The sequence below is a fragment of the Syngnathus leptorhynchus genome, chromosome 12 (assembly GCF_054491065.1).
Source record: "Syngnathus leptorhynchus isolate UIUO chromosome 12, UIUO_Slep, whole genome shotgun sequence".
NCBI lineage: Eukaryota > Metazoa > Chordata > Actinopteri > Syngnathiformes > Syngnathidae > Syngnathus > Syngnathus leptorhynchus.
Window position 1 is genome coordinate 6005995 of NC_141206.1, and position 8865 is coordinate 6014859.

Consider the following 8865-nt stretch of genomic DNA (forward strand, 5'->3'; position numbering starts at 1 on the left):
ATAAGACAGCTGACCTATTAAAAAAAAAAAGCTCAATATTGGGTGACCAATATGCTAGATAAGTATACTAACATGACAACTTTGCAAATAAATGTTGAGCTTTGTCAAATTTATCACAAGCAGCATAAAGTAAGGCTGACTCCAATTCTAATGTTCAATAAGATATACGCAAGAATCATTAATAATGCTAACCATTATGTTAATGGACTACATTAGCATGACAACTTTAGATAAAATATTCAATGCACAATTTGACCTCATTTTGGATCTACCACCAGAGCGGGTTCTGCATGGTGGGAATTTTGATGTTTCCTCCAGCGCATTCACTACCCTAATGACCTGATCACTGTCTTTTCCACTGTGTTAAATATTCAACACACACAGCGGTGTGTAATCGCTTTGCTTTGGCTGGTGTTGGTCTCGCATGGTGACACGAGGTTAGCGGCAATCCTCGGTCGGCGCTAACGCGCTCAGACAACAATGTGGGAATAAAGTGCCACACTTTGATGGAACATGGCAGAGATCACAACGGAGGTTTTGCGAGAAATAATGGCCGCAGACAAGCTCTCAGCTGGAGCGGGGTGGGAGCACTTGCGAGGTGGAGAACGATGAGATTGGCACTCTTATACGTTTAAGCTGTCAACATACACATGCAAGTGTGTGTTTTGTGATTAACTTCTCCAGCTTTCTCTCTGCGTCTCAGAATAGAAGTGTAATTTGTTCCGACAACGACAGTGTCAATCGACAACCTTTTGTTGCTCGCTGATTATTCATTCAATCTAAAAATCATTTCGTCCTACTAATTGAGCTTCTTTTTGGTTGAGAAACTGAATTTAGCGCCAATGACACATTCAACACAAGCACTACTCAATTGAAAAATCTCTGAGGCTAATTTAAGATTTTAGAGTTTTTATTTGTCATGTTCGCGGGTGCCAAACAATGAATTTGACTTTGGTACATCACAGCCTCTGTTCAACATTTAGGTGACACTCAAGACATGTGAAAAACTCTAAACTCCAACAAAAGGGGAAATGAGAAACCTTGAGAAGAGACCACAGATGGGAGGGTCCCTCTTCCAGGAGAATGAAGAACTTTGTCGTGATCCATACAATGTCCTTGATTAATCAATAAAAGAGCAAAGTGGCTATTGAGTGGAAGAGTGAAAGTTTAAAAGGGACAAATTATGGAATATTGACTTCTCCAAGGGCTTGCACACAAACAGTTGGCTCTCTGGAGTTCTTGCCCACCCGTTAAGTGCGAAATTAAACAACCAAGCATATCTTTTGTTTCCTGTCTAATTGTGGCAAAATTTCTTCTTTTATTTACTTTACATAATAACGCCCCCACTCCTTTGAGTTTATATGCTAGGTTTGGCGAGTCAGTTAGCTTTTGAGCCGTGACAAAAGTAAATGTCCTGTCCGCACGACTGCAGCATCACCTGATTCAACCTGGCCTGGTGTCACATTTCGGATTTGACACTGTCTCATTGCAACTCCGCAACCACCGTGTGATGTTATGACCACAGTAGCAGAAAAAAAAAAAACCACACTCCAGCGTCATCGCTATATTAGACATTACAGGCTACCTTACTTCGCTGACTCGTTTCTTATACTGTGCCGTATATCGCTAGTTTTAGCCAAAACCTTTCTTGGTGCTAACAAAGAAGAGCACAGTGAGCAGTCAGAAACAAATGACCTTTCACTTTCCTGTCTTTGGAAAATGATTGCCTCTATGAAATAGAGTGACAAAGGTGATAGGAGTGCATTTTGAAACATGTTCGCAATGCAGAAAGTGGACTTAAAAGGGAAAATTCGGACCATCAGCTTGCGATATCAAAATTCTATTTAAATTTCAAGAAACGATAAATTATATTCATCTATTTTTTTATTTGACTAATCCTAGTGGAACAATCCTAAACATTGAAAAATGCTTATAATAGTCAAATATTAAAAATACTGCCAACTATGATGCATAGGTTAAATACATTTCAAACATAACCGTATTATTAACAATAAATGACTCGCAGATTATTTGATTTCAAAATGACACTTCCAAATTGGTCTCTCCACTAACGACCCAGGCTAAAGTTAGACCTTGTCCAAAGCTTGCCAAAGTTGAGATGTATCACTTCAAAATATTTTATTGGCGCCGTTGTACTTGCTTCCTACGAGACAGGATTTTGGTGCCATCTTGTGGATTTCTAATGAGCAACTAAAGCGTTACCAATGCAAACACATTAAGCAGTTGGTTTCCTATCCATTTCTTCTCTTCCTTCCCCTCTGCTCAGCTGATGCGGGGAGGCACCGCGAGGCATCTGTTTCAACATGACTTTGAACAGCTACTGAGCCACGAAAGACAATGCCTGTGATGCGCAGATGGAGGGACTAAACTACAGAGCATATAACATCGAGTTGGTGTGCGTTCCCCGGAGTCAGACTAAAGGAAATGCTTTCAAGTTAAGAATGATGTGGGGTTTTTTTTTTTTGTTTTTTTTATAGCTCACAACCCACTATTAACAGTGGTTCAATTACTTTTTTATATGGGTGTGACATCTGTGCTGCCCCACTTGAGTATCACAATAAAGTAGTGGGTTAGCTTGATGCTATGTACAAGGCTATTTGTTATTTTGGGTCTTCTATTATTAAATGTAGCAATTTCTTTCAAAATCTTTTCTCAAGCTTGTATGACAAGTTAATGTCGAAATTCATCGCTGGATATTGCCAACAGCCTACATCCCCTTCCTCAGTGCTCCCCACTATAGAACATAATGACTCACCAAAATCTGGTAATGGAATGGATTTGAAAAAAATAACAAGATCGATACAGCGTCAGCTCCTTTCTGCACAATGATGCTGCTTAAAATGTGACACTGTGCTCAATATTACATTTACAGCTTGGTGAGAATTGACTGAAAACAAAGCCGAAAAATTAAACAGTGTAAGAGCATGTCTAATTTGGGCCAGATTCTTTTCATTCGCGTTGCAACAGGTAAGCAGAGCTGCAGTAAGTTTGCTTTTTTTTTTACATGAACAGATTAGCGTAGTTTTTGCTTGTATATTACTCCCATTAAACAAAATCAGGCTGATTACAGCAAGACTCGAAATAGGCATTGTATAGTGTTGTATAATTTTGGATCTTTGGGGTATTTAGATCAAAACATACAAATAAATACTCCTTTAGATGTGGCAAAAGGCGTACTTAAGCATCCTTGACAAATATATACAGTTTAGTTGAAGGAAAAGCAGAGAAAAACAACAACCATATGAGAACTTGTGTTACTATGGCGACTGGTTGACTTAGAGTAGCATCACCTTTTTGTTACTTGAGTGGGCGCTTTGCACTAAAAAGTTCGAGGTCTGTTTTGCAACTTGTCAAGCATGAAAAATATCTTATCCACAACTCAAGCTGAAATAAATATTGAAATATGCATTTAGATGTGTAATCCAACACAGTAAAATGCTCGTGTAGTTTTTTTCTAAACAAGCACAAAGACACACTTTGTTTATTCTCGGATTATGCATAATTACAGATGCACACTCATTGGCAAGTGTAATTCAGCAGGATGGCAATAAGTAGAATTGCGCTGGGCATGAAAATAGGGCCCTAAAAGTAAGAATTGAATTGCCATGACAACATCTGAGAGCTAATATGCCAGTCTACCGCTCAGAATGCTTAAAATAAAACTATTGAATAGCATGTGTTTCATTTAAAAGGGGGAGGAATTTCAGTAATTATAAAACTATCTGCTGCCTCTACCCCCCGCAAAAAAAATCATGACTTAAAAATCTGTGCTATAGCAGAGCTGCTAATAATGACCCAATCAAATGGAATAATGTAATCTCTCCTGCTACTTCCTGTTACAACCCCCCCCCACCCCAGCATGACCATACCCCACCAATCACTCAGTGGGATGAGGTCAACTGACCACCGACTGGTGCATGAGGACACTCCATCACAAAGCACGGCAGGGTGGAGCCGAGAAGAGGGTGGGGGAGCGGGGATGGAGGAAGGGAGTAGCAGGGTGGTGACTATTTAACATGATCATATCCTTCCCTGTCTTTATGTGCTTGGTCCAGGATTTGCAGTGATGCTGGCTCCCTGTGGTGCATTTTAAAGGTAATTAAGGCTGCTGGGTGAGCACTCAAGTGGACATGTAATTGCATTTACCTCTTCGCTTTTCTACCATCATTGAAAACCCCCCCCCCCTTTTTTTTTAACGTATTTCATAAGCCCCCTCCTCCTCTTACTGAGCCTTTCCTCATGTTTTTTCATCAAGCTCTTTTGATATCTCAGATCCTCCTCCTCCTCATCCTTCATCTCCCCATCTCTTCTTCAGCTCTCTAATGGCCGAGGGTCTCGTGTTGAAACATCAGCAGTAAAAACACACAGTCACGCTGTGTGTGTGTATGTTTGCGTGTGTGTGTGTGTGTGGAGAGTATGACTGATCTCCCAGGGGGCCAAGGTTATTCAGAGGGTCAGTGGTGCATGTCGCCATGGGAACCCAGGCCCCGCCTTTTCTGCCATTGCTAGAGGGCCTCTTAAAAACACAATGAGCGAGTGGATTGTTTGAGATTTAAAAAAAATCTTGGCAATTATTTTATTGAAAATGATTCCTTGGTGTAATTGTATTCACACTAAATAGACTATTTGATCAGATCGCGGCCATGACATGAATTGTATGAATTATTATTCTATATCAATATAATTATTCAATTTTAGTTTGAGGCGGGCATGCTAACCAGAAATTAATTTTAGTGAGACTGAATTTGTGTAAAATTTCTGTTAAATTAATTTTGTTGCTCAAAATATTTTATACATTTATATTATATCTATATGTTTTTTAGATATTTTGATTTTAATTTGAAATGTTTATTATTCGTTACCTAACCTTTCTGACAACTTGACAGAATCCACCGCTGAAGCCAAAAGTTTCCAACATGAACATTCTAAAAACTATGCTCAAAGCCACCTTGCTGCAAAATGCGTCCATTACAAAAAACCCGACAATGAGTAAGTAGCATTGCCGACCATTCTAACAGTTGGTGACTATCTAAAAATAAGCGAGTATGGTTACCACTGGGCCGTTTAGAAAATAGATGGATGGGCTCCCACTTGTCTACAGGAGCAGTGACTCGCAAGTCATGCTGTTTTGTCAGCATGTGGCAACTCTCGCTCACCTTGCTCACCCATCGCACTCATTTTTGCCTCTGTGCTCGACTCCATGTACAACAACAACACAGTGGTACTGCAGCCAATGCCGTGTTTATGGACTATAACCAATTATGCATTAAATTGAGGAGCATGCAGGGAGATAAGAAGCAGATGTCTCCCATTACGACTAGAAGGAAGCGGTGATGCTGTCCGTGGTTCTGACGCGCCACCGCCTTGCAAACTTTATTTTGGGGGGGAAATAACGCGGGAAACAATCACATTGAGGATGGATTCAGAATAAATCAAACCCCTGAAAGACTTTAAAATATTCAGTCTTACCTTCAGAGATAAGATGAATCAAGCAGGTCACATGGAGGATAGTGGCGGCTGATTGGGTGACAGGTCCTGATCTTTACTGGCTGGAAAGTCTTCAGGTCGACCCCAGTCACAAAATTATAGAAAGGTGTTGTACCAAAAAAATAATAATAATTATAATCAAGTCAGTCAAAATAAGAGCTGAGACTTAAAACATACAAGAGTAAACAGACAAAAATGAATGTGAATAGAAGATATTAATCTCTAGATTCTCAAAACTGTTGAATCCAAGCGCAAAAAAAACAAAAACACAATTCGATTGTTGCGTACACACATTCATTCACAGCTCCAGATGTTGTTTTGGGAGAAAGATGAGCAGGAGAGGCTGATGAAGAAAATAAAAGCCTCCTAGGCAAACACCCCCCTCAGCTTCAGCGGCATATGCGATGGAGGAGAAGACAGTGTGATAGCAAAAGTCCACACCTCCATCCCAATATGAGGAAGAGAGAGAGAGAGAGAGAAAAAAAAACCCCTCCGAGGAGGTCCGGCTTGCTTCCTTGGTTCCGGCTCATCCACAACCAGTCCAAGCACAGGGCTCAACAATGTATTGCTCCTCCTGTGCAGCCCCTTCACAAGCAAAAATAAACTGTGTTGGGGAGGTTATGTCAAAAGAAAAGAGGAATGCACGCCGATTCCTGCAGAGCCAAGTGAAAACATGCGGCGGTGGTGCCAGTGAGCACGCTCAGTGAGCGAACAGCCTGAGAGAGGGCGCTTTAGTCACAGCCTCACACTGGATATGAGAGGCGAGGGATGGGGGAGCGAGAGAGGGAGAGAGAGAGTGAGAAAGAGAGAGACGATGGGGGGGTTAGAAAGAAAAAAACGGGACAAGTCTCTTTTGTGTCTTTGAGGCTGTGCATGGTTGGATGCTGAGTAAGTGGAAGGATGTGGCTTGAAAATAAATGAATGAAAAAAGGGGAATGAAACATCATCAATCAGCACCACACAAAAGAATTAAATTGACAATAGGAGAAGAACATAAAGCCCTGCATACTCTTTTTAAATAAAAGCTGTTAAGAAGTTTGAATCCACCAGAGGCTGCTATGAAGCAGTGATAGGATGAAATACAAAAACTTCTAGTCGTTGACATTTATTATTTTTCACCCAAAACTAGGCAGTGCTGAAATATGGCTTTGTTCTTCTTCTCTAAAATTATAATAGCAGAATTACGCTCCTTCTAAACATCAGTAAAGCTATTAATTGTACCATAAAGATCACCAAAATAGCAGGCAGTCGAACTTGGAGTTATGTCAAGGACAAATGGACAGAAAATGCCACAGAAAAAACACCAAGACCTTATTATTTTGGTGTCAGCTGTCCCAATACTTTTGTCCTCTCCCCACGAGGTATAAAATCAATCACAGGAGGAAAATATGGCGGCTCGGTGGATCAGTGGGTAGCACGTCCGCCTCACAGTTAGGAGGGTGCGGGTTCGATTCCACCTCCGGCCCTCCCTGTGTGGAGTTTGCATGTTCTCTCCGTGTCCGCGTGGGTTTTCTCCGGGCACTCCGGTTTCCTCCCACATCCCCAAAACATGCTTGATAGGCTAATTGGGCACTCCAAATTGTCCCTAGGTGTGAGTGCGAGTATGGATGGTTGTTTGTCTCTGTGTGCCCTGCGATTGGTTGGCAACCAGTTCAGGGTGTCCCCCGCCTACTGCCCGATGACGGCTGGGATAGGCTCCAGCACGCCCGCGACCCCCGTGGGGACTAAGCGGTTCAGAAAATGGATGGATGGAGGAAAATATTCCATTTGGATGACGCAAGTGTCTCATATCCTCAGACTTTTTTGTCCCCCCCAGGGGTCGTTCACGTCCTCATGACAACATCGATCAGCTGCGGGTGTGACAAACATCCCCTCTCAGCTGTCAGTCTTTCCTTTCCAATACTCTACTGTCTGGCCACTTTTTTTCTATCTCCACTTTCCAAATCAGATGAGTTTTTATTGCATTCATTATTCACACACAAAGACATGGAGATTAGTGCACTTGGAAAGTGTTTGGTGTTGAATTATTTAATATCAGTGGCATATGAGAATACACTGTGGCCAGATTGGTGGTGTTTGGCTGAAATTGCCTTTTATTCCACTTTCAGCCGGTCTGTGCGTAACTTCATATCCTCCAGTGATTTGTGATGATTCATGCTTATAATCCAGATGCTATGAAGTGCAATACTTTATATCAACATTCATATTGGGCATCCAAATGATCTTTTTATAAGAATGTTCAATACCACTTCCAGTTCTTGTCACCTATACTGATATCAAGTACCGATACTACTAATACTTTTGATCATTCAAATTTCCTGCCTAAAATACAATGATTGATATTTTTAAAGAAAGATTTATAAATGTCCAATTTTCTTTCAAATTACTAGAACATGCGATTAATGGCAATTTGTAGACTTCTAATCTAATTTAATTTCATTTAATTATTATTCTAAATTTAATGACTTTAGTAGATATAGTGCTGACCGTCTCAAAAAATCATGACTGCATGTGGCCTTTTTTCTGCATTAAAAAAATGCATTTTTTTCATTTGTGTTTGTGTTCTTCTGTCGGGATTGTCATGTGCAGAAGAATATCAGGAAAACCTAAAGGCTCGCCACATAAACACCAACAATTGCACACATACAGGGCACACAAAGCTCGGTCATCTTCCCCCTAAATCCTTTCCCCGGTTGCCCCTCCCCCATTTTTTGCCCCAGTATGTGCTGAAATGCCTACAATGTGGCGCCTTGCTGACACATCAGCACAAACATGAGCAACGTGTATCCATACATGACAAATGAAGCGGGTCACGTGACAGCCGTACATCGCGGACGATATGTTTTGATTGTATTACCGGCGAAGAACAATCTCAACTCCATCTCCCCTGCCCTTAGTTTGTTGTTTACTGAAACGCTGTCCCTTTAGTCCAGGAAAAGACAATTCAATGTCATCATGTAGAAAATTCAATTAAAAAAAGTCCAGGTCTGTATTCAGGACCCGGTACAGTACAATTAGTCATTCTAGTTAAAAATACAAAAAAACATTTTTCCACCTACATCCAAGGCAATCTTTTTTTTTTTTTACTCTATCATCTTATTTAATTTTTAATCGATTCCACAGATAACACACATGAGGTGGAGGACATGGTCACCTGTTCCCTCTAGGGATGGGCTAACCTTTTTAAGCAACTTTAACGTGTCCATCTTGTGTGTGCCGGCCATAATTGGCAGCGCAATTAGGTTGTTCACAGCCCGAGGAGGCGGCTCAAGGAAAGCCACAAATGCATTAAGTTGTTTATGGCTTCATGAAAAGCTTGCTGCCTAATGCAAAAAGGTCAGATTTCTTTGAAAAAAA